The 17,619-nt window shown below is 31.2% G+C and overlaps 1 protein-coding gene across 1 annotated transcript in view; it reads left to right on the top strand.

The window, feature by feature from the left end:
• The window catches only part of LOC130447837 (irregular chiasm C-roughest protein-like), a 195,333-nt gene that overhangs the window by 17,229 nt on the left and 160,485 nt on the right, over positions 1-17,619 (top strand). The window lies entirely within an intron of this gene.

Genomic DNA, 17,619 nt, shown 5'->3' with positions numbered 1-17,619 from the left:
AAGTAAGAAAACTGTCACTTAATGCAGTAATGACGGCAATTCAATGATAATTAGATTTTTGAAACCTTGTTATTTGTTAAATCAGATTTTGGTGATCAAACTATATATTTATGGGCTTCTTACTCTACTAATTTGATTTTCAACCCTGTAAATTTTTCATTTCACAAAACTTTACTTTTTAGATGGATCAATTGATGTGTAGAGACCCAGTTTCAATTTCAAATGGCTAAATATAAGATTTCGTTACTATTTGTGTTGAGAGGATTCACTATTAATTTTAGAGTGGTTTTGTTGTTTTTGAATTACTAAAATCCATAACTCCATTTCTAATATTCAAATTCTTACTCCATTGTTGATTTTTATTGTATTGGACAGTTTTATTTATACTGTTTGGATACAATATAATGCATCGAATGGTCTTCTGATCTACGTCAGGTGCATCTTCTTCATGGAGCTTCTTCACGGGATCCTCTTCAAAAGGACCACGCTTCTTTCCGATCTACTATTGGATAAGAATTTTTGTATTAAATATTAGAACTTCTTCATTGTAAGATTTTTAGGAATATTTTCAAGATATGAGTCTTCACATTTTTTGTTTTGGGATTGGTTTCGGTTCTTACTGTTTAGAGCATTGAGCTGTCTCATATAAGGTGTTGAACACTTTATGTATTGCTGTTATGTTATATCTAAAGAATCCTCACTTCTAATCCCCGAGGACAGAATTATTTCGGAAAATTTTGTTTAGGTGCGAAATTTTTAGAAATTTTCCGAGACCCTAGGCTGAGAAATCATTTACAGAGACAAATTCAATTATAGATAATAAAAAATAGATTTTTTTATCTATTAATAAGTTTTTATTTCGAATCAATATGTGGTGATTCGATGAATTAAGTATGCCTCTACTATTATAATATTCGCATATGTCAGCTATCAATATAGTGTAGTTATCACTTTATAGTTACGTGTCGCTACCAAGAAAATTGTTTTTATAGCAACCTGTCAAAGTTAAAGTATCTGATTGGTTTAAAATGACAGTCATAAAATTCTCGCTCTAATTTTTGTGAACTATCTTATCAAAATATTTTTTTGATGCTGAATATAATTGTGAATTGTAATAATTGGATCATTTCCAATTTCATAATCTAGAAAGTTAACCGAGTTACTAAATTTAGCCGTATCTCTAAACAGGATACTTAATTTTAAAATTCATAATTCAGTGTAGAAAAGTTTACGGTTTGTCGTATTTATAAAATCCTATCGCTTACCTGACATTTTTGTCGAAATTAAAGTCCAAACAAGAATATAAAGTGACGTTTTATCTACTCAACAACATTATTAAGAAATAACTGGTTCTTGAAACAAAGAAACACAATTAAAGTTTACTATGGAAAACCTGACATTGTTATCGGTAGAAATTTTTACCTGTTGGTTTATAACCTCCATTGAAAAACTACGCTGCCGTTTTTTCTCTCTACCTGACCTAAAAACTGATAAAGTCGGTAACTGACCAAGCCTCATTTCGAAAATGATATCACGGCGAAAATCACGATTTTATCAGAACTTCAGCACGCGAGTGAAAGTAATAAAACGGCGATTCATAAGAAATTTTCATGGAAATCGCATATCAGCTTTTGTTGAATAATAAACTGCGGTATCTGGTGAGTATTTTCCCTATAAAAAAATATAAATTCATTGATTTTAAATTGTTTTAAATAGATTTAATCACGGTGATTTGTGGGCTACAGGAAATAATCCACTACTATTGAAGTATTTATTTTGATTTTTGAAAATAAAATTGATTGTCTTCTTCAAAATACGTTTTCTTAATGTCAGAAATATCAAGTTTCAAATAGGCGCACTACAAGTCGACACGATTTTCAATTCGTTGATATAAGGATGCGCCAATATTTCAGGTAAACGAAAAGGTAATCCGAGTACATAATATAACTTATTACGGATTCATTAAGAGTTTTACATGGATTTCAGTACCTAATCTACTTTGGAAAATCATAACCTCGAATTCCGAAATCCTTAAGTTAACTAACTTAACTAACTAACTAACTAACTTGACTAACTTAAGTTAGTCATATTAAGAATAAAAATAATACAAATAAATTGCCGTGACGTTTTTTTACTCACTCTGTATTAATCTCTTAGCAAAAAACGATTAAACAACTTAAAAATGTTTATTTTGCTATTTGTACTTTCCAAATCAGCAAAATATTCAAATATTTCCCCTCGGTTAATTTAATATCATCCAATCAACATCAAGGACTATTTTAGATGTCTCATATGAACTCACAATCAGACGACTGAGAGTTGTTAAGGATCCACGAACTAGTAACGAAATTCAAAAGTTATCCCCTGAAGACGGTTTCACAGTCAATCTCTAGGTAGTCTCGTTGACTCATTAAAATCCTGAAAAGGGTCCTTTGGGAAGTCACAAGTGACTGAACGGCTCATATTTCCACAGAGCTTATATTAGCTCTACAATTCTCTGGTTTATTTCGTATAAGCAATTTTGAATTACACTTAAATATTTGTACTATGTATTAATATTAAAATTTCACAGTCGCCAATCAAAGCTTCTGATACTTCATTCAGTCAATAAATACTGGATGTTATATTATAAAATATATTTTCAATAATATCCAGTAATTTACCTCAATTACCTGTTTTATAAATACATAACAATATTAAACAAAGCGTGACTTAAATATCTACAGTATGAGTATAAATAAAAAATAAAAATAAATATAAATCTGTCTTAAGTGGGTGTATACAATGTGTCCCAGGTGTCATGTGTCCAATTATTTTAATCGAAAACGTCTCCAAGGATTAAGTAAAAATTTTCAAAAAGTTTTGTTATTATCTGATTTTAATACAAATTTTATATAATTTAAATAAATTATGTTTAATATGTCTGAGCGGTTTATTATATTAAAAAAAATTAGTTTGAATAGATGCCCCCTTATTCTACATATTTATGAGAAATCTCGGAATATGTCAATCTCGAATTATAAATCGAATCGAATAAATTCAAACGACAGATAGAAACTGCAATTTTTCAAATTAGGATAATACGACTTTTAAGTTAAATGCTGCAAACAAAAAAATTATGAATGTCAGGTCTCTGTCAACGTCTTGGCAACATCTTAGTTTCAAATAAAGATATCCTGCCATCTTGATGTATAAAAGATGTAGTGCAGGCATTCAAGCTCAAAATATTGTCAAACCTTCGAATTTTTTAATACAGCTCCGATTTTCCTGAAAATTTAGAATTAAGCTCATCTTACCCTCCATATCAAGATCTACATGGTCGCAAGTTGTGCAAATTATTTTTAAAGAGTGAAAACCACCCCTTATTGAAAAATACCAACCTTACAGTTTTTCCTACTTTTTTTCAATTCAAATGTTTTCCGTTTATGCAGCATAAATATCTCAACATATGGTATAAGAGAAAATTCAAATATTTTGAAATATCAACACTCAAAAATTTTTAAAAACTACCCTCCTGATGAAAATAATATATAAAAAAAACCTTTTAATCATTTAAAATATTAAAATTTCAATTTTACTGTGAAAATTTCATAACATTTTAATAAAATTTGATTGGTTATTGATTTTTATTATTCAACCCTTAAAACTACCCCTTTGCAGAGAATGAAATAAATATAAATCTAATGACTTTTAGATTTTGCATTCTTTTTGGTATTAAAGTTTCTTGTCTCTACTTGAAGTAATTTTTTAGTTGTCTATATACTGTCAACCCTTAAGAACCACCCCTTTGATAAAAAATACAATAAAAACTAGTGTAAAAGACATTTAATCTTTTGATTACACATTTTTCATGAATGAAAATTCATTTTCTCTAAAAAAATAATATTTCTATTAATAAAAATATTTACAGTTAATGAAAAAAAAATGAAAACAAAGATAAATTTATGCTTCGTCATCGGAGATATCGTTGTACATATATATATATATATATATATATATATATATATATATATATATGTATATATATATATATACATATACATATATATAACAGAAAAAAACCGTGCGCCAAAATTTTTCATATCCTTTAATTCACAAAAAAAAAATTTCAAATTTTAATTTTTATGTAACTCCATTAATTTTGAAGCTATCACATCCTACAAAAAACTGCCTTAAAGGTAATTTTTAGGGCTACAAGCCTATATATGCTAGAAGGGCTTAAGCCTATCCATATTTTATTAATTAAGGGTTGAAGGGCTGTGGATAGGCAATCCTCGCACTATAGTGACAAATTAATTTGATTATAACTTCGTCAATTATCATGCCAAAAAAAAATAAAAAAGAAAATAATCTTCATAAAAAATGCTTTAATTTGATTGTTTGTGTTTTTTGTATCTGTAGGTACGTGAAACAAAAGCTATTCAAGTATATATAACTTGCTTTATGTAGAACATTGAGATCTTAGCTTTATTTCTTTGCTTTATTTGTGTTCATTACACTTTTTTCGATAAAATGCATCATTACAGAGTTATACGTAAAAAACTATTGAAAAATGCGGTTTAAATGACGAAAAATCGTACTTTTCAATTGCGAATATCTCAAAAACTATTGATTTGGTGAAATTTTTTTTTTAATTTAAATTTGCTGATCTTTCGATTTCCAGGGCTATTTTTGGGGAAAACTTTTCCTCCATCAGCGCGTGGTTGCACACTTCGGTACCACGTTGATCTCGCTTTTTGGATACACACCTAACATCTGTCAAAATTTCAAATAATTCTGTAATAAAGAATTCGGAGGGGAAATCCTTGAATACCTGGCCTAATGATCGACTCACAGGTGTTATACGTTTTTCAAGGCATTTAAATTGAAAGGTACACTACTGTTGATTTAATCCACAAAGTGATATAAAATCATCGAACGATTTATTCCCTTTTTCTGACCAAGGTGAATCTTTTAACACATTGAGCTCCAGTGCGGTCCATAGGCCTGCAACTACACTTTCCCCACAACCCAAAGCGGTCCTATGAACTACACGACGTATTTTAATTCGAACCTTCTCCGCGATCCATGAGACCATAGTAAAACGTGTTTTATAGTTGGGTTGAACCATCCTGGATCCATCCTTGAAACATTAATTTACACTTGGTCCTTTGTATTTTATAGTTTTTTTCTGTACTCTACACAATCTCTTCTCACTTTGTGACTTGGACTTTATTTATTCACTAGGCAATGGGTTTTTTGGTTTCGACGTGTCTTAATCAGCAATATTCGTAGTTTTTTCATCAGTAACTTCTTTGCTACACCGATTTGAGAATCGGTAATTGCTATATCCTTTTATGTTATTATTTCATAAAAATATAAGCATTTACTATTTCTGTACCAAATAACAGCTCAATAGCAATTTTTCTATATCACTTCAACACACAACAAACATCTTTTTTTATTCGAAATATATCTTTTTATTATTTTTCCCTCCACATCCCATACGGAGTGCAAAAACACAAAAACATTTTTGAGTTCTGAGGAAAGATGCCAGATGACATAATTAACATATTTACTTCAGTGTTGCCATATCTCAAAATTATATTATAAGATCATGTCATTGCGATGGTGATGTGGTTGTTCTTCATCTCATCTTAATGGAGTTTGATTATTTCCTGTATCAAGATATAAATTTGAAGCAATCTCAAATGATGATCGCCTTTCACATTGCCCTTAATGAAATTACTGAAAAAGATCCTATAATATGGTCGAAACATCAACCTTTTGAGTATATTCTGGACGTAAAACGCTGAGCACTTGTCTAATGAAGAGTCTATGTCTCTGTACTGATTCCAACGATGAACATTAGGTATATAGAAATAGTGATTGGTCATCCTCATCAAAAATCATCTGTTTCCAATATGTTCATTACTTCACCTACATCTAATATGAACGTAGGTAAATCCATCGCCATAATTTCAAAGATAAAATACTTGATATTTCTCCAATTCTGAAATCTTATATCCAGCGTTAACTATCCAAGTCCAAAATGAGCATTCGTCTTCCATGATATCACCTCAATCCAATAGAAACTTATCGAATAATACATAGCCTTAAGATAATCGCTAGTGTCTAGATCTAGTGAATGAGGTGGTTATTTTAGCTATTGCTATCACTGAAATAAGAGACTGACTGTACTGATGTTGCAATGTTTTTGTATAAAGCATCTAATTCACTTGTCAGGCTCAAACTAAGCGTTCAAAATGGCTGAAATTTTAGTATATTTACAAATATTCTTCTCAACTTATGTTATTAAGTATGAAGCCCTTCTATATCTTCAATAATTATGTTAATGGAACGTACTCTGTTAATCATATCAGTTTCTACGCGTTTAAGATGACACCCAGCATATTCCATGCCATGTAATGATAGTTGTATTTCGTTACTGTCATAATTTCTATAACATAAGTAAATACTATGAGATTAACAATTTTTTCTCAGCTTAAGCTCAGTAGCTAACAAATCGCGGTTGAAATGCCAGAAGCAAGCATTATCGCGAATGCCTAATATCACTAAAAGTTAGAAACTCGACCAGGTGGAATATTTTAGCGAGTCAAGAGATAAGCGAACGGCGGGCAGACGTGTATTTCCTTTAAACTTGAAAGTTTATATCGCTGCCCCGGGCGGTACAATTAACTTCCAAATGCCCCCAAGCTTGATCCTACGAACGAAACGCTTTTCGTGAAAATCGGAAAAGCAATCGCGCATTTTCCGTTGCTAGGCCAGTAATCATAAAGGGAAATTAACTGTGAGAAACCAAAAAAAAACTATGATACAGATTGTATGTACCAAGGATAAATGAAATTTAATCGTACAGCTTGAAAGATGCCAGTAATTAATTAATAAAGCAAAATATGAATGTTTACAAGAATAATAACGATGATACGAAAAATCGTGGTAGTATTCAAGATAGGGAAAGGTCTGAGACAAGGAGACTTAATGGTATGAAAACCCAAGGTTTAATATCACGGAGCAAATACGATGAACCAGCACAAACCACATCGAAATCTGAAGAACAACAAAAAAAGTTGTTGTGTTTTCTGAGCTGCATCCGAGCAACCAAAGGATCAATTCTGATGTTTACTGTCATCAATTAATGAAACTGGATGAAGCAATCAAAGAAAAACGGGTTTTGTGTTTCACCATGATAATGCAAGGCATCACAAATCTTTGGTAACTCGTGGGAAACTATTGGAGCTTGGCTGGGAAGTGATCCTAATCTGGTACCATGGGATTACTATTTATTTCGAAGTTTGCAACATCTTTTGAATAGTCAAATGAGGAGAGACTAAGAAAGTAAACCAGCAGAATTTTTCGAAATAGTACGCAGCTAGAATATTCTAATGTAGTGAAGTATATGTTGGTAGCGAAAAATATGATGAAATTTGTCAAGATCGATGAAGAATACCTAAAAAGATTAATGAATCACGAGATCAAGAATAAATTGAAAGATGATATATTGATAGCAGCGATAAAGATCTAAAAGTTTACATGGTTTGAACATATATACGAAGAAGATATCCGACAGTTCTGAGATAACGGAGTGAAGAACGACTAAGCATATTGAAAACAATAAATAGTGCAGTAGAATATGTAAGGAACTGGAGATCAATAGTGAAAGAGAGAAAGTAGGAAAGCTGGATAGTGAGGAAAACGAAAAATAAGCTGTAAAAGGCTGGAAAGTAAACAAAGCGTAGTGATTCACTGCAAAAGATGTATTTGGAGAGTCCAAAAAGGTGGCTATTCTATTTGATGACAAATTAACGATTTTTGTTTGATTTCTTCTTTTCCTACTTCCATTACATCAAGTCTGCGGGTATTTAATCAACTTTTGTATTGGCTTAACCACTATTTTTGACAATCCAAAAATTTTTCACAAATTGCTTTACAGATACTTTCTTTTAATATATTTTCTAGTGTTTTCTCAATTAATTCCCCCGACGTGACATTATTATTCAGTATTTATGTCAAATCATTACATTGGTTTGATTGCGAAGATATTTCTAATGATAAATGGTGGAAGTTATATATTTTAAAATCAATAATTTTAATTTTGCGGGATTTCCGTAGTTCTCGTTCAAAAATGTGCACCTGTCGGAAATAAAGACTCACAAATTACTCTTTCGGAAACTAAATACACACATTTGCCATTTTGCTATTATTTCCATGCCAGCTATTTGTCAATATATTTCAAAGTAATCTCCCATGTACAACCCACCTATATATGACAGTGAAAATCACCGCAATAATATTTTATTCATTTTATAAATTCATAGTACTGCTGCAAATTTGAAAACGATATTTTAGAATAAAATTATAAACATACAACCTAAAAACCTAATTTTTTATAATGTGAATTATTAAAATTAGAAGCACTACTTCACAAACTAAAATAAGAATCACGTCATTGTTTTTCCAAAGGAGTTTTTCTCATTTTCTTGACACATCGTAAGGACCTTATCAGGTTGAAACAAGGTTAACCTTATTAGGACGAGGTCTACGCAAGGATAACCCTATTTGAAATAAATGAATTTTCCACCAGGTTTTCCCGATCCATATAAGGAACCTATCAGGATCACCTAAAAGAAAAATATTTCTCACTAGGATCACGTTAGTTGGACTCATTTGGAAATGAATTATTTTTCCTTCAGGTCATATCCCTGCAAGGAATCTATGAGGATCACCTTACTAAAATACTAAGTGATCCTGACGAGATTTACACTAAGATCACATTAGGATGATCCGTTTGGAAATATATTGATCTATCTTTAGGCTAAATAATATTTTCTCAAGAAATTTGGATATAAGTAAATTCCTTCCAAATATTTGAATCATTTGAAACCATCTAATTGGTACCTCTATGAATTTCCATATAACAGTAGTCTCATTTCATTTTTAGAATATGCTTATTAGTTTAGCTGTTGAATTGGGTATCCAAGTGAGATAATTCATCAATAATATAAAGAAAAGTTGATATTAATCTAAACCAGATCTAAATATTTGCTCAAATAGAACTTGTTTAATAAAGATAATCAGTGTTTATACCGGAAGCGTTCCGATCTAACGAACGTTCTTTTTCATTGATCTGTTGTTTGACATTTCTATCGTCAAATGTCGCTGCTAATAATTTATTTGACAGTAAAAAGGTTGTGTTCGAAATATGTTTGCAAGTTATTTCTATGATATAATAGTAAATCAAGTTTTTTTTATACAAAAAATATGACCAAACCTACAGTTTTTAATCTATTATTCACACTTATTCATGTGATGTAAATTTATCAGAAATATGGAAAGAAACATTGAAATAAAGGACCACATAATGTAAACCTGATCAGGACTACACTACTGTTACCAATAAAACAGTTTCTGAAGATGATAACTCGGTTATCGAAACGCGCGTCAGACAATGTAATTGTGAGTGTACACCAACGTTGTACAGGAATTCCAGTTTATATCCTTGTGAGGTTATCCTATATCTTACCAGTTTGCGAAATTATCTGATAAGGTTTTTATCGGGCCCTCACAAGAAATTTTAATATGGCTTTTGTTCGGATATCAAATTTGTTAATAAAAATGGGCTTGAAACGTAGTCTAAAGTGTATTACATGATGGAAATTAATATGCTGGGTTGTATAGAGCTAAACAAGAGAATTTGGTAAGAAAAAACTGACGTTTGAGAGAAAATATGAAGTCTTGAACAAAAAAAATATAGTCCTGAATTCACTAGATAAAGAAGGGAACTTCATTTCTAATATCAACCAAAAAGTTCTCCAGTTCACTATGGAAAAATTTAAAGCCGATATTTGGACAATTAATTTAGATATTTCATAATTGAGCTAGATATAAATGCTTGGATAGCTTCAGTCTCTGTGATGCAAATTTTTTCGAGAATCAAAAATCAGAAAATTATTTTGAACTTGTAGAAAACGTTTTGCTAAAAATATTGGGTGCAATATGATCAGCTCTATATAACTTCATATCCAGCCGATACAGCCTCAGTAGTTTCAAGCCACAATTTCTAAACTGTATCACAAATCTTTCAAACAAATCTCGACAGGCTACGTTATAATAAACTCACAAAAAATTTCATAAAGGGAGGAAGTCAGATATTCTTGAATCATTTTGGATGGGAGACTTTCTTGGAGGAAATACCCCTTCATTAAAATAAAACAGCTTGGGATTAAACTATTTTTCGAGAATAATTTATAGGTATATAAGACAATACTTATTTGGACTTATGAAAACCAGCTATGAGGTTAAGTTATCTTCAGAGTTCAGAGAATGGTAACAGATGTTCCAAGGTATGTGTTTAATGAAATCATTGCCATGAATGTAAAAATCTTCTTGATTAAAGAGAAAATTGAAGTGACCAGAGGAAAATACAAGGAAAGACTCTAATTAACAAGCCAAAAACGGTGTTTGAATCCATTATCCGATGTAGATTCGAAAGATTTATCCTATATGACATCGCTAGTCAAGACATTTTCTTCACCTCAACTGTTATATATCAGTATCTTTAATTTTGAATTAATTCAGAGCCTTAATTATTTCAACTGTTATCTAACTTCACCAATTTTGGTTTTTAACCTATTTTCTTCTTCCTCCAGAATCACCTGGAGAGGAGCGAGGAGCAGGAAGAACGTTTCGATAACCAAGTTATCGTCTTCAGAGACTGAAGGTAAACTGTTTACCTATACCGCCAACGATTTCAGAAATCCCAACTTAGTTTTAAAAATTATTAATCATTAATTTTGATTAACTTTTATGAATTAAAGCGCATGCTTCTGGTTTCTCCCCGCCAAGCATTATTGGGGTGAATTGTCAACTCTTATGATTTGATTTATTCTGTTCGACAATAACTCTTGGTAACATCGTTTTCATTGACATATTATCAAAAATTTTAATATAGCAATATTACAAATTTAACAGAATTCAAGTACTTTAGTTCATTTTTCAGTTCCATTCGATTATACATCAAAAAGCGATTTAAAAAAGTGTAAATACGATCAAGAAAAAATTTTCAACAATAAAATTCAATAATTTGAAATTCCAGTGGGAAAGTTGACGTAAACCAAAGTGGTTCGTTTCGACCAATCGCATAAAAACTTTTTGATAACTTCTCTGCGGTATTATCTTTCAATAAATACCTTTCCGGTTTAAAAGTTTCTAAAACAAACTCTAAACTTCGATTTGCTTATAGATTGAAAAAATGACTTAATGGCGTTACCCGAAAACTTTTTTCATAAATGAGGGTTTCCCGGAACTTTCTTCCTCATCTGTTCACTGAATATTCGTTCAATTGTGTAATCAATGCCTATTCAACCGTCACAGTTTGACCTCCTCACAACGAAAGATCAGAAACGAGATTTGCTAAACGAATAAGTTTAAAAAAAATAGTTGAGACTATTTAACTATCCTCTGTATACTTTGATTGTCAAAAAAACTGATTCTACACTATTTTTTTACAATATACATAGTGAGGTCCAGGAGTTTTTAACCTAACATAAAGAGAAAAATCAAAGACAAAAAAACTGTGATTATATTATCCTTTTATTTCCTCACAGTTTTCAGAACGAAAAATAGTGTGATAGGGCCAGATAAGGACTATATGGTGAGTGATAAATCTCTGTGAAGCCACATTAGTGTACAGTAGCCTTGGAAAACGAAGCAGTTTGGACTGGGATTAGGTCATGAAGCAAGCGAACACCTCGACTGATTTTTCGTTGCTTAAAGATGATCAAAATTATACCCTCACAGTCTCAAAATATTTTAACCATCAATTTTTTTATACTTCTCGTGACCGTTGTTTATTTAACACATACTTTTCTTTCCGATGCCATTCCATACAATTTATTTTGGATGACGGATCATGGTAAAAGACCATAGTTTGATTACCCGTTACAAATAATCGAATTATACTTTTTGGTTGTTGGGCTGAAGCTCCAAAACTCGCTCTCAACATTTTAGTCGACGCTTTCTTTGGACTGCACTGAGATTTTTTCATATTCAAATGTTCAATTTCCACTAATTTAGTATAGTGAAGAAGTCGACTCCCGCGCTTGGATCATATTCTGATAATTCCAGCCCCTGCGAATAATTTTGGATCAATTTCCAATTGACACAAATGTCTTCTGTCTTTTGGATGTCTTCTGTCTTTTGGTTTTAAAGATTGGTGAAGGCGTACATGGCGGAATTCGTTTGATGTTTGAGTGTAAACAATTTTTTATAGCAAGCGGTTCATTTACATTGTTTCTTTTCGAATAATTTCTAGGAATCTCTATTTATTTATTGTAATGTAAGCAGTTAGTTAGTTTTAAATAAAAAGTCGTGGTGAAAAGAATGAATTAGTGAAAGTAATCGCAGAAATTATGTAAGTAAATTATTATAAGTTAAGTGTATTTTATAGTGTGTAAATAAATTGACAATGTAAGAGACGGTGTTTATAAATTAACCTCACGAATAAAAAAATATGGTTTTCACAAAATAGGGTACAAGAAAGTGGACAAAGTTAAATTAACTAAAAAACGCTGCTGATGTCGTAGTCATATTTGTTGATTTAAAGATGCTGTATAAATTTGAGAAAGATCGGTCCAGTAGATTCTGAAATTTATTGGTGACCGTTTCGGGAAAACGCGTTTGAAAGTTCGCGTATATACTAAAAATTTTATCTCACCGTCAATCAGCTCTTCACAAATAGTAGCCGAAGAAATGGTTGAAAATAGTCTTTCAACGTCCACTTCTAGAAATTCCATTCTGACCGAGTTTCTTCTTGTTCAAAAGTGTCGGTGGCCTACGAATTTTTTTTAAGGTCGATCGTAACGATCCGGGGCGCGTCTTCACTTCCTTTTCTCAAGATTTTAATAATAATTTTCAAAAAATCAGCTTCATGCGTCTCGCATGAAAAAATATAGTCAGCTTCGCATCTTCTAAACTGAACTAACCGACGTTAGTCTCTTAGTCAATATTTTGAAGCTTCTGTCAACGGTCTTGGCCCCCCTATACTTAAGCGTAATTCAGGTTTAGGTAGCAATTAGATTTAGGAATATCATTACAATAGTCAGTCTGCTCGGATATCAAAAAATCCTTTGGCATATATTTTTTACACATGTCGTTGATGTGATCTTTGATCAGAGGAATAAGAAGACCCCCTTAAACCATATTTTTTTCTTGTAGATATTTTATCCATCCAAATGATAGCTGGTTCAGTTTGCAAGCTTTTCCCTTTAGTCTTCATTTTTTGATATCAAATTCTCTAGGGGTGCATATATATATGTTTTCAATATTGAATGTGTCCAAATTACATTTATAACATTCACATTTTGTATCAATTATTTTGTTTTTTTTTATTTTTGCCATAACCATGAAGTAATCAAAGTCCTCTGTAAATTCTGACATATCGTACGAATGTCTGTTTTTTTCTGTTCTATTTGTGAGCATGTTTTTTGATCTGGTAATACATACCAAATACTAATGACCAAATTTCATCATCATATCTTTTTTGCAGTAAATGCAGTTCCTAAATTGATCAATTAGCTCTTATTTTCTATGAAAACCATAATCAATTCTTGTTAAATTTTCAAGAAAAATTAAAACTACTTATTGAATTTTTGTGCCCTATTACTTCTCAAATAACTTCATAAAGATAATCGACAATTGTAGTATCTAAGAGATATCAAGGAAGTTCTAAATACCTCGATGAAATGAGGATTCCACTAAGACAAATATATATATATATATATATATATATATATATATATATACATATATATATATATATATATATATATATATATATATATATATATATATATATATATTAAAATAATTAGGATAATGATGGATAAAATTTTAATTCAAAAAATAGTGTACAATATACAATTTATTGTAGTGACTCACTTTCAAATTTATCCTCCTCATTACAATTTGATTTCATTGGGAAGTTTAATGAGTATCAAAGTTTTCCAAATAACTCAACTGGACTATCTAGTTTAATGTACGTATCCAATATCAAAGTGAAGTGAGTGGAGGATCCCAGAACCAGAAGATAAGTGGGAAATGTAACTAATAAGTTACAACACCTACTCGCCATAACTCACACACCGAGTTACCTAATTTCCAGTAAGAGACCGGAAGTTGGGTATATTTCAACACCTGATAGGTCGGAGGCGGTAAAAGTGGAAATTCAGGCTGAACGAATATGCATGAACATCTGATTTATTAGTGTCAGAATTCGAAATGAAATACTAGAAAAATATATATATTGAATTTTCACAATTGAGAATACATAGTAACAATGTTACAAAAGTTTTTTAATTATTAATGAAATCACGATTTTGTCTTCATGAAAAATGGAACAAATTCTACTATAGCCGTGAAGATATCTGCAAGTGGTTTCTGACTCTTTGATTTACTGTTACCAAATGGCCCAAGGGTGAGAGATCCAAATGAAAAGGAATCGTTTACTCCTCAAGAAAGTGTTTTGGTTCGCACAAATCCCACACGAGTTATTCTGTGTTCCAAGTAACTTTGGTCGAGGGTCTCCGCTTTTTCTGTCTCCTTTGTAATCAAAATTCGTAGCAATTAAGATCATCACTATTATTAAACTCGCTCCTTCGGTTTACTGTTACCAAATGGCACAAGGATAAGAGATCCAAATGAAAAGGTATCGTTTACTCTTCATGAAAGTGTTTTGGTTCGCACAAATGCCCGTACGAGTTCTTCTGTGTTCCAAGTAACGTTGATTGATCGTTGATTTTTTCTTGTAAACTATGTAAGGTTTTCCATGCCTGGAATGCATTTGAAGGAAATAATAACTAGCAGGTAACTTTGCTTAAAATAGCAATAGGTCAGTTTATATTCAGAAATTCATTCTTTCAAAATTATATCAAAAAAATAACTGAATATTAAAAGCAATAAACATAAAATTTTGGATGGAAATCTTTCTAGATAACGCATCCATCTTCTCTCAGATAGCCAAGCTATCTTGGAAGTCCTGAAAGTTATTGACTTAATGTCCAAATTAGTGCGGGAGTTTGAAAAAAAAACTATAAAAGCACTAGCTAACAAAAACAAAATGACTTTAATGTGGTTACCAGGGTATACTAGGAAATAAAGAGGCAGAGTGCCTTTCTAAACGACTCCATACCCTAGACCAGAGTCCTAATGTTACCTCATGTCATGCCATATACATAACGAACTGAACGGAAGGCTTAAACAATCAGAAACACTTCATACTTCAGATTTATAACCACATCAGCTAAGAACTTCCGTGATGACCTTGAACGATATCGAATTGGTAGTCGATCTTCTGAAAGGTAACCACCCCGTCAAATACCATCTTAAGATACTGAGCATGGCAGAGAATGACCACTGGAAATTCTGCAAATAAGCCAATAGAATATAGAGTCCTGTACAAAATATCTTCTAGGTTTATGAGTGGTTGTAAAGGCAAACTTCACAACACGTTTTTCTTCGCAAAAGCAAAAGCTGCTTTTTATTAAAAGTTTACAGATCGTTTTTTTTACTTTTATGTTTATTAGACGATATCATCAAAGTTACAAAACTTTTCGAAATCATTGAAACATAACTTTTGCTTCATACCTCGTATATCATTTTGTACACTCATATAGTGCAGGTATTCCGTAATATATAACATGACATATTTAATCTTACTTATAATCTACTGCAGCTTCTCCTGGTTTATAACTACAAGAAATTTGAACTTTTTGTTAACTCTGAATATTTCTTTGAAATTTTTTTCTGCCGTACGCTGCTATAATAACCAATTTAAACCATTGAAATAAACTTATATACACCTAAGAATTAGGTGTATACTTTGTGTGAAATTTTCATTTAAATGAACAAGTTTGAAATGAGAAAACGGCTTTAAAAATAATTTCAAATTTTGGTTATAACTACGGCCGCGCGTACGCCATAATTTTAAAAATTTATTTGATAAATATACGTCACGTTCTCGTAAGCTCAATTTCTTTCGAATCTCACGAAACAACAAATTTCATTAGAAGAACAACTGAGGAAAATAGGGTTGAGAAGATAGAACAAAAATATTTTCACTAATATGTATTAGTATGTGATATCCGAGATTCATAACAAAAAAATCTCATTCTGATAATAAAAAAAAGTTTCTCAAGTTTCCGTTTCAATCTCAAAGTAAATATTTTCTCGGGGGATTCCCAGGTAAGCCTTTGTATTAAAAATTCAATGACAGTTTTCACCATGAAGGCGCTCTATACACATTCCAATCTTCACACTAAATATATTGTTTACACTACTATGACTACACCAATACTCACGATTACACTGCCCGACACGCGTTTTGATAATCAATTTATTAAAGATAAGAAATCAGAGGTTTTATTACAAATTTTCACTGCGATTGAGTTTGGTAAACATCTACAGTTTCAAATCACAGTAGTTATTATTGAGACGCCCTATATACTTCGTTTCAAACATAGTAATGATGTAAACTTGAGGAGTTTTCATTGATATACATTTTTCTAAATTATGGTGGGCCCGCATTCGTGCTTTCTTCAATATATCCGATTAGACCTGAAGCTGTTTTTAATTCCGTATTATTTTTTATAATTTATATTCACTCTCAATAGCTAACTAAATTCTGAATCTCTAAAACTGATATGGAGTGTGGTAAAAACCAGTATATTTTTTTATATCGTCATTTCTGAAAAACAGTAATGTAAATGCGAAAACTAGTAGTAATTTCCAGCTGCATAATTGATGATATTGTACAGAAAATAATGATATATAGAAAGCATGTTAAATACACGCTCCATTTTTATTTGCTAGCGATGAGGATCATTCATATTTCCACCCTTATGTGCAGAAATCATTCATCAAATATTATTCGTTGCTTTAGAAAACAAAATCTGTCAAAATTATTAGTTCTTTCATAAAATTTTCCCTGTGAATAAATGAGAAGACTTTGAAATCAATTTTATTCAAATCATACTTTAAAAAAAACATATTTTTCTATGAACTTAGAAGTCAATTGAATCAACTCTCTAACACCACCACTACACCAACACTCACAATTACACTGTTTCACGCGCCAAGTTATCATCTTCAGAGACTGAAGGTAAACAGTTCATGTCCAGTCTCTGAAGAGGATAACTTGGTAATCGAAGCGCGCGTCAAACAGTGTAATTGTGAGTGTTGGTGTAGTGGTTGTTGTTAAGAGTGAATTCGGTATGAACAAAGTAAAAAATTGTTGATTTAAACTATAATTCAATTTTTTTCTGACGATCCTGAATGCAGTAACGTCCATATTATGCTTTGAATGAGATGTCTTTCTAATTGTCTAAAATTGTTTTTTCCTCTAGAACTGTCACAAACTGTCATAATTATTAGTTATCTCTAGCAATTTTATAAAAGTTGTGCCACCGAATAAATAAAAAGAAAGAGAAACAAATTTTGGAAACTATTTTATTCAGATCATATATTTAAAAATTTTTCAAAATTTCGCAATCTAATATTAACGATGATGTCATTCAAGGCAGTTAGCTATTCGACAAACTTATCTAGTAGCACTCTATATTCCGG

This window comes from Diorhabda sublineata, chromosome 8, assembly GCF_026230105.1.
Source record: "Diorhabda sublineata isolate icDioSubl1.1 chromosome 8, icDioSubl1.1, whole genome shotgun sequence".
NCBI classification, from domain to species: Eukaryota; Metazoa; Arthropoda; class Insecta; order Coleoptera; family Chrysomelidae; genus Diorhabda; species Diorhabda sublineata.
This window is presented reverse-complemented; position numbering and strand designations above follow the sequence as displayed.